Source organism: Leuciscus leuciscus (assembly GCF_965113295.1).
Source record: "Leuciscus leuciscus genome assembly, chromosome: 9".
Lineage (NCBI taxonomy): Eukaryota > Metazoa > Chordata > Actinopteri > Cypriniformes > Leuciscidae > Leuciscus > Leuciscus leuciscus.
In genome coordinates, this window is record NC_138733.1 from 11,189,470 (window position 1) to 11,208,974 (window position 19,505).

The following is a 19,505-nucleotide window of genomic DNA, read 5'->3' on the forward strand; positions in this document are numbered from 1 at the left end:
CGTTCATGAGTAAGTAGGACTCACCTTCCTGCCTGCACTTACCGCCTATGAAGTGTATGCTATGTCTGTTTGTCTCCCGTCCTGTTTCTCCAAGTCTCTATCATCTTCCTGATCTCCTTCATCTTCTCCTTCCTTTTTTACTGTATATTTCCAAATAATGAAAGAAATTCAACACCTGACTCTGCCTCAGACAGAGATTGGACTCAGCTATTTCTCAATATTTCAGTGATCTGATACTTAAAAATGCTTATCCGTTGTTTTATTTGTTTTATTTTGAGCTGCTGATGTTTCAGTAAAGGCTTTATACTATATTTAAGGTTTGGAATATTAGGTCTTCGTTTCTGTCATGCTGTGTTTAAGCATTTTCAGGGGCGCAGATAGGATTTTTTAACTGGGGGGGACCAAGCTGTCAGCAAATGATTTTAAACTCAGTTCGTTATTTTGCGTAATTTGGGCTTTAACTAGTGCTCAAGACCTGCGTGAAGTTGGCCCCCCACCCAACGCAAAACGTCGTCAAACTATGCTCAATCGTTTGTGCTCCGTTTGTGCTGGTTTGTGCTGTAAAATTTTTCGTTTGTGCTGTTTCGGTTTTTTTGATATTAAAAAAATATTTTTAGGTCATTCTGAGGTCACTCAGCCCCCCCACATGCTCCAAATTCACCCAAAATAGTCTCGTTCGTTTGTGCTTCGTTTGTGCTGGTTTGTGCCGGTGAAATTTTCGTTTGTGCTGCGTTGGGTTTTAAAATATCAGAAATTGAATTATAGACGATGACGTCACCAGCCCCCCCACATGCTCCAAATTCACCCAAAATATTCTTGTTCGTTTGTGCTTCGTTTGTGCTGGTTTGTGCTGTAAAAAGTTTCGTTTGTGCTGCTTCGGTTTTTTAGATATTAAAATTTTATTTTTAGGTCATTCTGAGGTCACTCAGCCCCCCAACACTCTCCAAATTCACCCAAAATAGTCTCATTCGTTTGTGCTTCGTTTGTGCTGGTTTGTGCCGGTAAAATTTTCGTTTGTGCTGCGTTGGGTTTTAAAATATCAGAAATTGAATTATAGACGATGACATCACCAGCCCCCCCACATGCTCCAAATTCACCCAAAATAGTCTTGTTCGTTTGTGCTTCGTTTGTGCTGGTTTGTGCTGTAAAAAGTTTCGTTTGTGCTGCTCCGGTTTTTTAGATATTAAAATAATAATATGTGGTCATTCTCAGGTCACTCAGCCCCCCAAATGCTCCAAATTCACCCAAAATAGTCTCGTTCGTTTGTGCTTCGTTTGTGCTGTTTTGTGCCGGTACAATTTTCGTTTGTGCTGCATCGGCCTTTAAAATATTAGACACTGAATGAAAAGCGAATTATAGACGGTGACTTCACCAGCCCCCCACCTGCTCCAAATTCACCCCAAACATGCTCAATCGTTTGTCTTCGTGTGTGCTGCAAAACACACATACACACACACACACACACACACACATATATATAAATATATATATATATATATATATATATATATATATATTTTTTTTTTTTTTTTTTTTTTTTTTTTGCAGTAGCTAGTTGAAGTAACAAGGTAAGACCGAAACGGATTAAATTAATCAAAAGTGAAAAAATTATCAAAAATGTAATTTTCCACAAAAAATATTAAACATAAAAAAACACACAAATAAAACACGCAATATTTATTAAAATAATACAAAATACAATACAAAATAAGAGCCTTTCTTAACGGAGCAGTGAGCACCAATAATAATTGAGCACAAAATCAACATCTTATGATTTCTAAAGAATAATGTGACATTGAAAACTGGAGTAATGATGCAGAAAATTCACCTTTGACATTACAGGAATAAATTACATTTGAATTAGGCCTATATTAAAACATTAAAATATGAATTATATGAAAATATCTATTTATAGGCTAATCATTTTTCACAATATCAGCAGCACTCCCAAACTGTAATACATTACAGATTACTTTATTACTTTTATTTAAAGGTAATTATTTACCTTACAATAAAGGCTGTCTCAGAATTGTATGCATTAGCTACTCCAGTTACTTTCACCAAAATAACTACAGAAGTAGAACTTAACATTTCTAAAACGACTAGGGCTGTAACAATATGCAATATGAAACCGAAATCCCGACGCTCCATCCACGAACCTGTGTTGCGGTGTGAGAAGGCAGAATCGCGACACACCCCTTCCAACTCCAGAGTCCAGATCCAATGCTACTACATCTTCATATCACTATTATTTGAAGTTAACATTATAAAATACATAGACTTACACCACAAAAATAGTTGAGGATAAATTCTTTAAAATTGGTCAATTCCAGCGTTATGGACGTGACATTTGCAAGTCAAAACTTTAGCCTATAAATTATCAGAAAATGCACTTAATACCAATATATTGAAACGTCTGTTATATATCCATAGGCTTCTCCCTTAATAAAGGAGTCCAGACATTAGAAAAATATCAGTCTACTCATGCGTTTTATATTTATGAGGGAAATAGCATGTGCGTTACATTTTGTTTAGTAATTCTATTAATTACACTGCGCAAACCAAAAGTAATACTAGCCTACCTACCGGATGAAGAAGCGTTGTCTCTCCGCAGAACATAAATTATTCATTTTATTTAATTTTTCGTGTTTGCATTTATGAGGAAAAAACAATGTAACGGACGGAGAACTGCGTTACGGACTGACCGCTCTAAAAACGGCACTAAAAGACTGCTTTAAAACTTTCACAGAGACCTCAAACAGAAAGCACAAAGCCTTTCTTTAAGGTGAAATTCGTTTTGTATTAATTGTATCTTAATTTTAATCATTGTTTCATCTACCAAATGCCAGGATTTAATAGGCAAAATAAGAAGTAAATAGGCCTATATCAGACAATAGATAATCAGGGCATAGAGGCGCCGGCGCCTAAACTGCAGTTGGTCTCATAAATGAACCGAAACTCAGCGCCTAGGCCTACTTGCATCACAGACATGTCTACTTTTAAACAGAACAATTCAAAACGAAAGAAAACAGACTGCTCTCTGCGTATGTATGAAATGTGCATTTCTCTGTGGTGCGTTCACGAAATGCAGGCTGGTTGAAGTCACCGTCTATAATTCGCTTTTCATTCAGTGTCTAATATTTTAAAGGCCGATGCAGCACAAACGAAAATTGTACCGGCACAAAACAGCACAAACAAAGCACAAACGAACGAGACTATTTTGGGTGAATTTGGAGCATGTGGGGGGGCTGGTGACGTCATCGTCTATAATTCAATTTCTGATATTTTAAAACCCAACGCAGCACAAACGAAAATTTTACCGGCACAAACCAGCACAAACGAAGCACAAACGAATGAGACTATTTTGGGTGAATTTGGAGCATGTTGGGGGGCTGAGTGACCTCAGAATGACCTAAAAATAAAATTTTAATATCTAAAAAACCGGAGCAGCACAAACGAAACTTTTTACAGCACAAACCAGCACAAACGAAGCACAAACGAACGAGACTATTTTGGGTGAATTTGGAGCATGTGGGGGGGCTGAGTGACCTCAGAATGACCTAAAAATATTTTTTTAATATCTAAAAAACCGAAACAGCACAAACGAAAATTTTTACAGCACAAACCAGCACAAACGGAGCACAAACGATTGAGCATAGTTTGACGACGTTTTGCGTTGGGTGGGGGGCCAACTTCACGCAGGTGTGCTCAAGTAGTTACTTTGTGTAATTTGGGCTAATGATTTGCACTAAAAAGCCATTGGGGGATTCTTATTTGAAATCATGGATAAACAACAATGAACAAAGGTAAACAAAGGCCTACCTGATCACCACTAGCAATGCATGATCAGACTGTTATTTGACTAGTATGCCAATCACCCACCAAAACTTCATGTCTTCAGCAAAGTATGTTTTATTTAAACATTTGCTTATCTCAGCATACAAAGTCTATCATTATGAACAAAAAAGCAAAGAACCTATGTGCAAAAAAAATAAAAATAAAATAAATAAAATAACAACAACATATTTACATAAATAAAAATAAGTAAGTATACGGAGTATGAGAAATTCCGTCTAGTGCAGCCAAACAAATTTACTCAATGAAGGACCCAAGAACATCTCTCCTCCTTTCATTACCCTGAACATACTACTGGGCAATTTCTTGTCTGTTCAGTCTGTCAAGCCTCTCTTGGTGAATATGGCACACAGCAATGTCATTGAGTCTTTTTTGTCTCATGGTTGATCGCAACCAAGTTTTAGACCTGCGTAACCGACTAAAACTGCGCTCTGCCCTCAGCAGATGATATGGGCACCACCATCAACAATCTTACTAATGTCTCTACCTGATCAAATAGGCCCCTGACTTCAGGGGGCATTTCTCTCAAAACATGCACAGCATCTGCAGTTGTGCTGACCTTGTACTTGTTTTTAAACATGGCTAATTGGACTTTCAAGTCTTCCTCATTCAGTTCAGGATATTTCCCAACTGCTGCATTATTTGTAATGGGAGTCAGGAGTGAGTTTTCCAGTTCTTTTAAAGTTTGAATGCCTGGTTGCATAAACTTCTCAGTAGTTTGTGCATCTACTCTGTCAAGGACACGGTAGAACTCTACTCTGTAAAAATCCACAGCTGATCCAGGTGTATATGCAGGAGCCTGCCCAGAATATCTCTTAGGGGGCCTATGTGTGCGTGGTGGAACAATGGTCTCTAGAGACAGATTGTAACACATCTCCTGCCTCCTTAAAGACTGCCTCAAAGTGTTCAGTGTTTCTTTTGGATTTCAAGCTTTCTTGGACAAGAGAGACTGCAGAGAGCATGCCCTCCACTGTATGAGTCTTTTTCTGGAGAGATGCATTTAGAACCTCTAGTTCACTGATCACATCTAAAGCAAGCAGAAGTCCCAGTACAACATTACCCTGTTGCAGTCGAACACGTAAGCCCTCTGCCCGGCTTGCAGATCCAGAATTACTTGCAGCCATCTCATCCAGTGCATTTAGTACCATCCCATATTGGCTGAGAACAGCACGGATAGCAGGTGAGTGTACAGTGGGACACCTAGTGGGACATAAAGGCCTGATGGACAGGGCTGCATTTTTACAAATGTCACAGACAAATGCTGCATTTTTAAAAAAAGACCAGAAAGATCCTTGATTTTGGTGTGGGTAAAGCTTGTATGAAAAGAAAATGTAAGCATTTTAGACACATATTAATTGACTACATATTTTATGAATCCAACATGAATGTAGTCACAACAGATGGATGTTGTGCTAAATGTGTTTAAAAATGTGACAACAGATCGGACAAAAGGATGTTAGCAATTGTTAAAAACTGTCAAACATTTCAAACATGCATTTTAGTCTGGGGCTAGACTTAAGCCTCGTCTGTGGGAATTCTGTTAAATGTAAAAAGCAAAACAGCTTTGTATTATTTAATAGACCACAAATAAAGAGAAAGGGATTGTGGGTGCTGGCGTCTTTATTCCACATGAAACACCCATCATACACAAATTACCACACCATTCCTTAACAAATGCACTTAAGTTTATACAATCCATTACTGCCATCTGCTGGACTATATCATTACTCATTACTATTAGACTCATTATAAGCTTAGCGTGTTTAGGAAAGTTTAATGTAACTCATGTTAATTCATGAGGTTGGAGGCAGACAGTCCTGATCTATGGGAATTAAAAATTTTCAGGAAAAGTTTTCTTTTCTTTTACAAGCTGTCGCACAAGACAGAGCTGAGACTTCCTCTGTGGTTGTGAGTTTGTTAAAGGTGCACTAGGGCTGTGCGATATAGCTAAAAAAAATTATCACGATATAATGTTTCATATCGTTCGGTATCGATAATTATTGACTTTTTTTATAACCTTTTTTTTTTTAAGACAAGTACAAAAGTTTGAATTTAAACCACTGCTTTTTAAAATATTTTTTATCCTTAAGGCAAACAACAAATGATATTAGTTTTAGCAGTCAAAAATTAAATGTAAAGAAAAATATCTTCTTTGTCTTATATTAAGATAAAAAAGTAAGCGTTAAAGAAACTCTTGAACTTAAAATGTTACAAAATGTGTGCAATGTAAAAGTGTAAACGTAGAAGAATCAAGGTAAGTCTTGAATCTTTGAGGTAGGTCAACATCTGTAATAAGTAGGGGTGTAACGGTTCACAAAATTCACGGATCGATACGACACAGTGGTGTCACGGTTAGGTAAATTTTTCGATACAACAAAAAGAAAGAAATGCCAAAGAAATTTCCTTGATTTAAAAAATATATAATTATTAAAAGAGAAATTATTTTAAATAAGTTTCAAAAGAGTTTTCCCTACATCTTGAAACTTTTAGTTTTATAAATGGGGGTAATGTATTTGAAGGATGAACAAATAATGTTTTGGTCATCACATTACAAATAACATTTAAATATGATAATATTTGAGTTTTGAAGTGCTGGAAAAAGATGTGTGACGTACTTGAAAGCATTTTACTATTCCTGCATTCCTGTCAAACTTCCATGGTTACAGTGAGTGTTACTACAGTAAAGCCATAGCCTATACAATGAATGTTGCTGATCTGTGGACTTAAAGCCTATAACTAGTTCATTCATGGCACAATGTTTCTCCTGGTTTCCACGTCAGCGCTGTTTGATCCGTCAATAACGGAGAAGTGTGAATGCTTCTCACTAGATCTTGCAGCGATGTTATTACTTCAGTGGCGAATTCAAATGCTTTCTTTACCGGATCTCTTAGAGCTGTGTAGTAACAGTGTCGCTAGATCAAGATCGGCTCGCGCTGTCTATGCGTTTATATACTGTCTATGTGCCTATGCTGCACTCACTGACATTGATGGTCCAAACTGATAAACGGTCCGTGACGCACAAAATAACGCAGTTTCGTTCCGCTTTCATTGCGCTTGCCATTTGATGTCGGGCAACGTTGTGGTGGTCGCGCGTGCATTTGAATGAAAATATTGAGCGCCATATCGAACATTTTTCATATCGTTACCGACAATGGTGTACCATCGATAAATACCGATACCGTTTTATCGCCCAGCCCTAAGGTGCACTATGTAACTTTGGTGCTTTCAAAGGCGGGTTAAAATCAATTACAAGTAGCTAATTCCTGCAATACCAGAGACTGCAGTTTCAGGACTGCATTTAAGACCCTATTTTAGCAGTTTAAACTATTTTATAGCACCTATTGGCCTTTCGCAAGGATTCCTGGGTAGTTAAAGTGTGTGGAGCCTGCATCTATGCAGGCTTCGCGGAAGACCGCTTCAAGGGTACAAAGGGGGCACTGCTGAGCACACTTCAGAGCGATAAAATGCTGAATGGGACGGCCTACGCACGCGCAATTTAAAGCCACACTAAGTAGAAATTGTGTTTTTGTCAAACAGCGACCCCTAGAGTCGCTGTGGAATACTTGCACTGTCGTAAATTATATTATAACATTTTTACATGATTGCAGCTAAATCACAAGTAAATAGTCTATAGTCTAGGCCTACTGTAAAATTTAATTTGTGTTGTTTTTATTGGAATGTAAACATTACAAAATGCCAGATAACATCAATTAAGTTAAATGTACGTCGCATTATTTCATAACATTGGCCGTTATGATGTCATTAGTTGATTATTGCAATTTATCATAATAGTTTGCAAATTGTGCTCGTTTACACTATTTACAACCTCTACGTTAGGCTTATTTATGATAATTATGTGAGATATTGAAAGCTGTTCTCATGATAATCGCAGGAATCAATCAACAGCGTCGTCTGATATCCCTCAGGACCACGTGATAAATACACCTCACAACACCTGAGTTCAGCTGGCAAACTAATTCGTGAGGCATAGCTATCTGATTTATCAAAACGATTCCATTTACACCTGGTCACATAAATGTATTTTTGCGAAACGGATTTAAATTCGATCTTCAATTCTCGCGCTATATGCAGATTTAATGGAGTGCACGTCACCGAGATATGAGCTGCATTTTATAGATCATCAGCTAAAATTTCAAAATCAAAGACCGCAATAAGAGAGAGCAGTAACAGCCCTGGTAAGATCATTTCGTTTCTTTGCTTTTAATGATGAAGATTGTGTGATAAGCGTCTGCGACTTACTTTCACTTTGATTTGCGATAGTTTGCACGTTGGCTTGATGCAGTTGCTCATCTGCGGTGATGCGTGTTTCAGCGCGTCGTCATATCTGGATATAGCATAATAGCCTATACAACGCTCTCACACGTTTTTTTTTGTTTTTTTTTAGCATTTTTGGGAGGAGTACAATTTACATATGTGGTTTCAAAAACCATATGCATTTACACTTGTCCAGTTTCGTCTGGAATGCGTCTCAGATCTCCTCCTGAAGTGGTTTGAGGGATCGGATTCAAATCCGTCTCAAATGCGTTTCGGAGTGCATTTAAACCTGGACTTTTCACGATCGGATAGCTATCCGATCTGAGAAAATGCATGAAGTGGCCAGGTGTAAACAGCCCCCATGACAAAAACATACGCACGAAAGCCGAAAACAAACGCTGGTTGGCCTCTCACGTCCAAATTTGACGAAGTGGTGGGGGAAGTGACGTATGCCGTAAAGCAGTCGAATTTTGTAGTTCTTTTTGTGCTCTGGTTACTACCCGAACACCGAAGTTACATAGTGCCAGTAAAAGCGATACAGACCCTGTCAGGCTATGGCAGACGTGTCATTCAACCTATTGTAAGTCGATGTACCATCACAAGGATTTTGGAAATATATTATGAAGGTTGAAAAGTTACATAGTGTCGCTTTAAGTCCACGAGACCGAAAGTCCACATGAAGTGCGCCATTTGGGACAGGGCCTGGAGATCGCATTAGAGCAGAGAATTCGAACAACAGGCGGAGCATGCGCATGAGAGCGGTTTCTGCAGATTTATTTATGTGCTCTAAACATGAACCAACACTGTGTATGCGCACATATTTAATCACGTCTTCTTCAAACGAAATATATGTGCACTAAGTCATGACACTTACGTTTACATTTAATCATTTAGCAGACGCTTTTATCCAAAGCGACTTACAAATGAAGAGAACAATAGAAGCAATCAGACCAACAAGAGGGCTACAGTATACAAGTGCTGTAATCTCAGTTAGTCTAGCACAGTAGGCCTACACATAGCAAGGTTTTTTTGCAACAAAACAAATAGAATAGTTTAGTATAGAATAGAAAAGAAATGGTAAGTGCTAGTATTATTTGGTCAGGTGCTGACGAAAAATATGTCTTTAGGCATTTGTTTTAAATGGCTAAAAACTCAGCTGCACGAATTGAGATAGGCAGGTCATTCCACCAGCAGGGAACAGTCCAGGGAAAAAATAATCATACATTACAAAAATACATGACAATTCTTATATAGTCACTAGCTGGGAGACAGTTTCACCTCAGCACTTTTAAGCTGAGTTTATTTTATTCTACAAAAACTTGAGGCAAACTCTAACTATAAAATGATGAAATAACGATTTTCAATTTTGCTGTGGCTCTTGATCAAACAGCATTTGTAATAACTGTGTTCTGTTTTGAAACTTCTGAATGATCTGGCAGTTTTTATTTTATTTTATTTTTTAGTTATGACAGGATGAGATATTCTGCACGTATTCAGTCACACTCAACCTCTGGTCTTATGAGTATCCCATGTATAGTGTTTTTACACTTGAAATTGTTAGGGTCATTTTATGTTTCACACCTCTCATACTTTGTAAATAGGTTCCAGAGTATCGAGAGTCTCTGGGCCGATGAATTATGCCCTGATCTTTCATCACCTTTTAGTGACCTTTTCCCAAATCAACAGATTTAATAAACAGGCAATTTGCCTCTGTGTTACACGCTAAACTAGTGGCACCAAATCTTTGAAAGATGGTGTTTTGCTACACTGTAAAAAAAATATTGTTTGTAAATATAACACGTTTTTCCAGAAAACACTGTCTGAAACACTGCCAGCGTGATAATTGAATTATGTTTCATTAAACAAAGTTCGGGAGGAGCACGTTCAAATAATCAATCCAATCAACTTGTCATCAACAATTGCGAGAGAAAACATCTTCGTGAGAGTGCGCAAAATAAAAAAATTCCTCACATCTCATTTTTTTTTCACCAACATTTCCCTTTAGGAGCTCCGTAACTTTCTCATCCGAGCATCTCAGCGGTCTCACCGCTTTTCCACCGTTGGGCCGAACGGTTCTCATTGTGTAACCGTTCCGTGCCGATCCGGGCCAGCTGGTACGGTTTCATTTTCCTTTAATTTTAATGTCCCGCTGGCAGTGTTTCAGACAGCTCTGTAAATTAACAATGGAGAGGTTGAAAGATTTTGAACTTGGACTTAAGTATAAAGAAATACGGTCAGTGCCTAAAGCTGCATAACTTTTGGCTCTCTAGCGGTTAATAAACAGAACTGCATGCGTCTTGCAGAAGAACATTGTTGTCACGGTTCTGTTAGTTTGGACTTTTTATGTTTCATCACATTCTGCCTGAGTTAGTCGTTTGTCGTTAGCCGAAGAGGATGAGGAAGGTGAAGGGCAAGGCCAAAGAGACAAGCACTGCACTCTAGTTGCCCATGTCTTTGTCCATGGTATGACTATGAGGGAGGCTGGGAAACGAGTACAGCCAAACTTGAGTCGCTTCACCATCATAAGATCATAAGAACCTTCCGTGAGAAAAACAGGTACAGTAGATTTACTTCAGACTGCTCTCTACTGTAACTTTTGATTGCAGTACACTGTGCTATTACAACACATACTGTACATGTACTGTGGCTGTTGCACTATGCTACTGTAATAAAAAGAAATGCATCAAATTGCCTCACATACAGATAGAGTTTTCTGAATGCTTCCATTTTGTACAAAGGAACAGTTACAGTAATCGGTACCTCTATTTTTCTAGGACACAGAGACGATGAAATGGAAGAAGTCTGCCAGATATTGCAGTTGATGCGTGCCTAGCTAGGGCCAATATAGCCTGTGATGTGGACGAGATTCTCTGGCCTGACCCAGACGGGATGCTGGGGCAGAGTATCTTTTGTTTGTTTGTTTGGTGTATTGTACTGTACGGTACATTAAGGAATACAAAATGTGCCAATGTATCCACTGGTTGTGTCTTTTGTGTTCATCATGTGAAAAGGTTTGTGAGGGGGGGAAACACAAGCAACATAACTTACCAGTTTTTGAAATGTTGTTTTGAATTTATTGCACCAGTGTGTTAGACTATGTTGTAGTGTGTGTGTGTGTGTGAGGGCTTGTGTGTCCTGTCTGAGGGCAAAGTTTGGTTTTTCAGCAAGAGTGAATGGTTTTGAGTGTAGAGCTTCATTTTGACCTGAAAAAATAGGATGTTTGGGGAATTGGGTGAGACGTTATAAGACGTTGTGTTCATTATTTTGAGAATACGAGTCTCAAGAAATGTGTTTAAGCAATCGGGTTTAACTGTTATTAAACTGTACAAGTAATAGGTACAAGTAATAACTGTACAAGTAATATTAAACTGTAATAGGCTAATGTAAATCAGGCTTTGTACTTCATTCACTTTCACATTCACAATTCTCATTCCAACATCGACGGGAAAAAATCATTGTGAGCAAACATGTGCCACAGTGGTCAGCACGGATTGTATACTATTAAATTGAGCAGTGTAACTTTTTATATGTTTGGTATTTTTATATTTTACTTTGATAATGAACAGGCTTGATAATGAACAGCCCCTCCCCTGTATTCTGTATTCTCAAGGTGAACTCTAACTATGATATGATGAAATAATGATTTTGAACTTTGCTGTGGGTCTTGAGCAAACATCGTTTGTAATAAATGTGTTTTGTTTTGAAACTTCTGAATGATCTGGCAGTTTTATATTTGGACAGGATGAGATATTCTGCACGTATTCAGTCACGCTAACATTTTCCACATAAATCAGTATTTCATTCTAGAATAATATGAATATCTTTTCATTTTACTGACTGTACTACAGCAGTTGTAACAAGAATGTATTTTTGTAAAATGTGTCTTTTGCACATAGTAATTTACTTGTGAAAATAAAAAGTCCAGAAAATGAAAATCCAGGCCTGTAATACAGTGTTTCTGAATTGCTAAAACACATTTCTTGAAACCATCACTCAATTTCTCAAAACCTTAAACACAAAACCAAGTTTTCAAACCAAATTCAGAGAATCTCTGACTCTTCTGGCAAAATCAAACAATGCTTTCAGATCATACACACAGTGAGTCAATATTATAAACTCTATAGATCATTCATCAGACATTACATAAAAAAAAAAATGGAGAACACAGAATCCAAATTTTGCAATTATGTAAAAACGTATAGTAATGACAACTTACAGTAGGTGAATAAATACTGTATGCACTGCAAGTATAGTATTGTACTGGATATTGTATTGAATGTCTGTATATTCAGCACTATACTGTGAAAATACAGCGACCCAACTGCAAAAGCCAAAAAGGTTACAGTAAAAAACTCAAAATGAAAAGTGTATTACAGTACATTACAGTCAGTGAGAGAGATTGATTCTGCTTCAGCATCATGTGTTCATGTTGGATCTGAGGAGTTTGTCCACATCACAGACACTGTCATCTCTGCAGTCAAAGGTAAAAAACAAACAAACCCTAAAGCAGATCCAGCCTTGACAACATTCTCCACACCTGCTCTTCCTCATCCTCATCCTCGTTCACCTCCTCTTATACATACTCTTCCTCCTCTCCCTCTTATATTGTTTCCATCCATTGTTGGTCAACATTCAGAGCAACATTTTGAGTAAATGTTGGCACTCTGTACTGACTTGTATGATGTACAGTTGGTTTGGGCTCATCATTAGAAATAAGTGTGAACAGTTTGAGTCGCTGTGTGTAAACGATGACATCTGTGTTGTAGTTGTGTTTAACTTTTGCATGTCTGTGTTTAGCGTTTTGAAACAAAAGTGCATCACAGTGCAAAATGTGTTTTAGTGAGTGAGAATGTGTTTAGAGTTTTGCAAAAAGAGTTCATGAGATTTGCAAACAGTGTTTTAACTGCATGAACTTGTTAAATGTTTTACAGAAAGAGATTTATTCAACAAATTGGTAAATGAGAATTTTTTTCAGAGAATGGGTTTTAGCAATTCAGAAAAACTTTAATAATAATATATATGATCAGTGAAATGCGACACTATTTATCAGCTTGATCTGTTTGGCCTTGTGAAAGCTGCAGATTTGATCAATATTGCAATGTGTTGCAGCGCCTTACGGTCCATCTGACACTTATCTCTGTACATCTGAATGATCTGGCAGTTGTTACAGTCGTGTGAATAATTTCCGTATTACTGTTTTTTTTTTTTTTTTGTAGTGTTGTTTTGAAATGATCTCACCAGTGTGTAAGATGTTGTAGTGTGTGTGTGTGTGTGTGTGTGTGTGTGCGCGTGCGTGCGTGCGTGTGTGTGTGTGTGTGTGTTTTTTGAGGGCTTGTGTGTCATGTCTGAGGGCAAAGTTTTTTGTTTTGTTTTTTTCAGAAAGATTGAATTGTTTTGTGTGGAGAGCTTCATTTTGACCTGAAAATAGGAAGTTTAAGGACATGGATGAGAAGTTATGGGTTTGTGTTTAGAGTTTTGAGAAAAGGTTCCTTTTTTTAATTTCACGTTTAAGCAATCGATGATAAACTGTAATCTCCAGTAGTTCACTCCACAGGCACGTGCACACATAGACATAAAAGGGGGCTTGAGCACCTGCCCTTTTTATACCTGGAGAGAAAGTGCCCTTTTTTCTGGGGTGCTTTTTTTTTAATTTATTTTTTTTATTTCTGTTTGCGCACAGCTTCCCTGTCAAACAAATATATTTATTGAAGAATGGTATACCTAAATATCAGGTCAGGAGTTCTGAAGCGCTCCCTCTCCCTCTCCCCCGATTGTTAAACCCGATTGTATTGCTTCCGCTAAAGAAAATAGTACGCTCCGTCTCTACTGTTAGAATCCTGTGAGTCCATAGCGCTCTGTTTTTCATGGCAACGGTCTGTTATACTCTGCACAGCGGTCTCTTATCAAGAAATAACACACCGCATTCTACATTGGAATTCAACCAAGCCATGTAATAAAATAAGTTAATAAAATAAGCATATATCACCACCAGGTGATATGCTTTAGTTATTTTGTTTATCCTATTTACCTGCATTGCCCTGTCAATTAGATGCAAATGTGCGCATTTTAACTAGTTGACGCCTAATTTGCATACAAAACGTCCTCAGTTAATGACTTACATCAAGAGTCTTTCCCCCTGAAATTTAGAAATCTAAATTGGTGAATTTAGAAGAAATCTACAGATGCAAACAGATGGAGGATACACTCTAAAAAATGTAGTAAATCTGAGTAACTGCATCTGGTAGCCTACATTAATAAATAAAACTGAGTAGAAATAAGTTAACATTAAACATTAAAAATAACAATATTTATAAATTAACTTTTTATTTATTTTATTCCTCTAAACCTTTATAAAATAGTATTCCAGACAACCAAATACATACATGACATTGGCTTTTATTTAATTGTTACTCAATTATTTTGGTAAGTTTAATTTTAAAGTGTTATGTATTCTGATAACACCAAAATAATTAAAACGATGTAGTGCCTTGTGCAAAAATAAACAAATTATTAGTAAAACACGCCCCTCTGCTTGATGCAGTTATTTAGGTTATTCTAAATATGAAGAGTACAGATGAAAAAGCCTCTAAGTGCCATCTGAAATTTCCTTCTATGATAATTTTTATCAAGCTTGTATGTTTATGTTCACTTATTTCACATTACTGGCAATGAAAAGTACCTATTAATTGTCATTTAAGTTAAATTACTGAACTTAAATATACGAGCTTGAAAAAAAAAAGCTCATTTTAGAAGAACATTTCAGATGGCACTTAGAGGCTTTTTCATCTGAACTCTTCATTTATACTTGAAACTATTAGCATAGAAAATGTTTTCAAAACATGCACATTGTGGAATGCTTTCCTTCGCTGCTCTATAAACCTAGTGAATACTAAGGAGACCATGGTTTCTGTGTGAACTGATTATTTATAGACATCTTTTGAAAATGAAACAATTGCGTGAGTTTGAGGAAGATAAAATTAATTAACTTTTTTAATTATTTTTTTAAAAAGGAAGTCAGAGTTGTGTTAATATATATACTTTTTTGTTTATAAAAAGAAAAAAAATACGTAATTATGAGAAGTGCCCTTTATTTCACTTGAGCCCCTGCCCCTCAAAATGTCTGTGCACGTCCCTGTCACTCCATTATATTGTGGTGGTTTCTCAAAGATATATATTGCAAAATATTGTGTTTATAAATATTTATAAGCTTCTTCTTCTACCCTGCTCACACATTCAATGAAAGACAAAAAAGAAAATGTTCCCACACATTTGATCGCCGAGTGTGACTGAATACGTGTGGTGTGTCTCATCCTATGGCTTCACACGACTGTAACAACCGGTAAAAACTGCCAGATCATTCACATGTACAGAGATAAGTGTCAGTAAGGCGCTGCAACACATTGCAATATTGATCAAATCTGCTGCTTTCACAAGGCCAAACAGATCAAGCTGATAAATAGTGTCGCATTTCACTGATCATATTTATGATTAATTATTATTGCAGGCCTGGAATTTCAGATTTTTTTTTTCCAACTATTTTCTTTTTACCAATAAATTACTATGTGCAAAGTTTCTGATTTATTCTTGTAACAACTGCTGTAGTACAGCCTGTAAAATGTAAAGATGCTATTCTTATTCTAGAATGAAATACTGATTTATGTGAAAAATAAAATTTCATCATTATTGAAATATTCCCTGTTGTTAATGTCAGGAATGAGTTATGAGTGACGATGGATGCTTTCTGAGTGAGATTTGATGCCAGTGTTATGCTGGAACGAGCTTATTCTGAGACATATAAATGAAATGCTTTGCTGGTTTAGGTGAGTTTTGGAGGTGAACAACTATAGAATAATCCGCATGAGTGTTCGTGACCAGTGAAGAAAAAACATTATTCCTCGAGTCGGAATCTGATAAGCCTGATGGAAAGAGCTGTGGAAACATGTCTGGTGTTTAACAGTGACGCGTGTATCATCAAGCAGAAGAGCATATTCTTCTTTGGCAACTTGTACACAGACAAAGACATCGTATCAGCTAAAGTCCACGATATACAAAAAATGCCAATCCAGCAGTTCATCCTCACACTGGAGGAAGAGGCGTCACAGAGAGGCATTGGTGTGAAAGACAACCGTTGCTTTTGGTTCAAAGACACTGATTGAATGTTAAACAGGAGATTATTAGAACTGAGACTGTAAAAGAACCCAAGCTAAGAACAAAAATGTAATAACATACAATGCTATATTTTGTGTTATATTTCCTTGGCAGTTAATTACAAAACAATTAACTAAAGGGATAGTTCAACCAAAAATAAAAATTATACCATGATGATTTACTCACCCTCAAGCCACTCTAGGTGTATATGACTTTCTTCTTTCAGACAAACACAGAGTTATATTTAAAAATATCCTAGTTCTTCCCAGCTTTATAATGGTAGTGAATGGGGGGGCGAGATTTTTAATCAATCCATACGGCTTCTGGGGGTTAATAAAGGCCTTCTGAAGCGAAGTGATGGGTTTTTGAAACATATCCATATTTAAATTTTATTTGATTAGATACTACTACTTTATTAGATAATAACTAGCTTCCGGCAGTGATTTGCGGCGGAAGAGTGACCTTTGACCCGACGCATGACGTATTGACGAAAACGGAAACGCAGATTTATTTATTTTCTTACACAAACGCATCGCTTTGCTTCCGAAGGCCTTTATTAACTCCCTGGAGACGTATGGATCAAAATCTCACCCTCCATTCACTCCCATTATAAAGCTTAGAAGAGCAAGGATAGTGTTAAATATAACTCAGATTGTGTTTGTCTGAAAGAAGAAAGTTATATACACCTAGAATGGCTTGAGGAGTAAATCTATTTAAAAACACAATGCAATGGCCGAGGGAGTGAAAGAAATAAAAATAAAATAATATATATATTGTATGGATTGTGACTGAAATTACAATTACTTAACATTGTTAATTATTTAATTAATGTAAGATCATATTTAATTTTCATATTTATGTTCCTGTGCATTATTTGGGGCCCAAGGCAATTGTCTGCTTTAAATCCATTTCCTTGAATCGCTTTATTGGAGGAACCTATTAACCAGGTTTTAGAGTTGTTGGAGGAATTATTAATTGTTTTATTTCTTATTGACCATTTTGAGGAACTCCAACATGGCGAGACACACAAAGATGCTCAGTGACATCATTAAAGGAGTCAGTGATGTAAGTGAGAACCGTTTTAATTGGTCTTTTCATGGTGTTGAAGAAGAGGGCTGGTCGAGTGTCAGAATAAAAAGCATCTTCTTCCTCTTCCTCATCACTCCTGCTTCACTGCAGACGCACACAACATCTCTGAACCTTCTGATCTGAGCAACAGATAACATGGTAAGTCATATTCATACTTCTTTATCACTTAAGAATTGTTAGTGCTAAAGCTGCACATTTGCTCAAGTTTTTTTGAAAACTCATAATTTTTACCAAAAATATATTAAAAAAAGTGGCCATAAAATGTCAAGGAAAATTCCATTCCCACAACAAACTGAATACTGTTTTAAATTTCTATGCACTTTGTGTGTACTGTGCATATTTTTTGTATAAGTATTTGTGTGTTTGCTCCAGGTTTTCGCTGTGCCACTGAGGATCCTCCTGCTCTGCCTGCTTCACTTCAGCACTTGTGCTGTCGGTCAGGATGTGAACACAACAATCCTCAAGCGTATTGTGCAGAGATTTCAGAGTTCGTAAGTGACTTTGATTGAACATATTAGTAGAAGTTATAAATAAAAAAACAAGAAAAATTACATATACACAACCAAATAAAGAAATGACAAGAAATATATAAAGAAAAACTAAAAAGTAGTGGATTTAGTACAACAGAGGTTGTTATAAGTTATAAATCAGAAGTATTTGTCTTTTATAATTACATCATCATGTATAATTTTAACATTAAACTTTACATATATATTTATTATAATAATACATAATTACATACTAATACATACAATACTTCTATTAATATTTGTAATTTTTAACACACAACATTACATTTACACTGCTTTCATTTCCAGGTTGGCTTACTTGGGACAATACACTGTTGTGTTCAGAGTCGAGGAGAACATATGTCTTGAAGATTCTGACTTTCCAGATCAGAACTTACTGGATCAAGTGAGACAAATAATTCAGAACAATGGGGTTTATCTGAGTAATAACCTCATTGCTGCAAAGGCTGATAAAGATTTACGACAACATTCAGAGTTTCGTCTGAAGGATCATCTGAGCAGCATTGTGAATTCTTATGTTAGTGATCAATGTGTGGTTTATTTCACTTTTAATTCACCCTGTTTGTCAAAATGCCTATCAGATGGGCGATACAATATAAAAGCCAGTCTTAGACGTTTACAAAGATATAATGGAATTAGAGCCTTTGCATTCCAAAACATCTTTGCATGGGAAGGAGAATCTGATGACAGGAATGCGGTGATAAACAGACTGAACACAATTGCACGTTCTTTGCCATATTATCAGTGTGAGAGAAACCAAGCTGAATGTGAACGCCTGTAAGTTATGCTTATACTTGACAGCTGCTTTCCTCACACATATACATTTTTATTTAGCTGAGGATTTTTTTTCTGTTTTACAGTAATTGCAGTAAAACATTAAAATTGGCAAATAAATTCTACAATCTGGAAAATGCATAAATTGTGATATTGCGTGTGATTAGCTGGTAATTATTGTTAGAGTAAACTAATGTCAGCATGTCTGCTTAATGCTGGAGCAAATAAAATACATTTTACTGAGCATCATTTGTGGTTCAAAGTATCATCTCCTTTAAACACACTCTATAAGAACACGTTTTTCAGTCATATGGATGATAGCCTTCTATTATCTTATACTTTTAAGCTGTGGCATGAATATGAAATGCTAGACATTTAGCACACATTTAGATGACACATAAATACATAATTATGGGACCAGAGGTTCAGGATCTTGACTCTACACGACTGTAAGGACTGTAAAAAACTGCCAGATCATTGATGTGTCAAACAGATAATAAACGTCTTTTTTTTTTTACAAACACTGTTTGCACAAGCCACACAGCAACATTTGAAATCATATTTCATTAAGTACAGTCAGCATCAGATTATTATAGGCATGTTATTGTAGAATAAAATATAATAATAATAATAATAATATATAATACCTTTAAATAATAATAATAATAACTATTATTAAGTAAATATATTAAACAATATACTATTTAAATATTATTTTAGAATTTTTAACATGAATTATTAAAATGACATCATCATTTTTAATCAAATAAACATATTATACACACTTTGTCAGGGTTCTGCCCTGGCAGTCTTGTCTGTGTTGTTTTTGTTTCA

The 19,505-nt window shown here is 36.4% G+C and overlaps 1 long non-coding RNA gene across 1 annotated transcript; it reads left to right on the forward strand.

The window, feature by feature from the left end:
- Positions 1 to 17,364: 17,364 nt before the first annotated feature.
- Positions 17,365 to 18,920, forward strand: LOC309506443. Its single transcript, XR_014208741.1, has 3 exons — positions 17,365 to 17,505; positions 17,740 to 17,858; positions 18,186 to 18,920. It is a non-coding gene; the product is annotated as an uncharacterized lncRNA (long non-coding RNA).
- Positions 18,921 to 19,505: the final 585 nt, after the last annotated feature.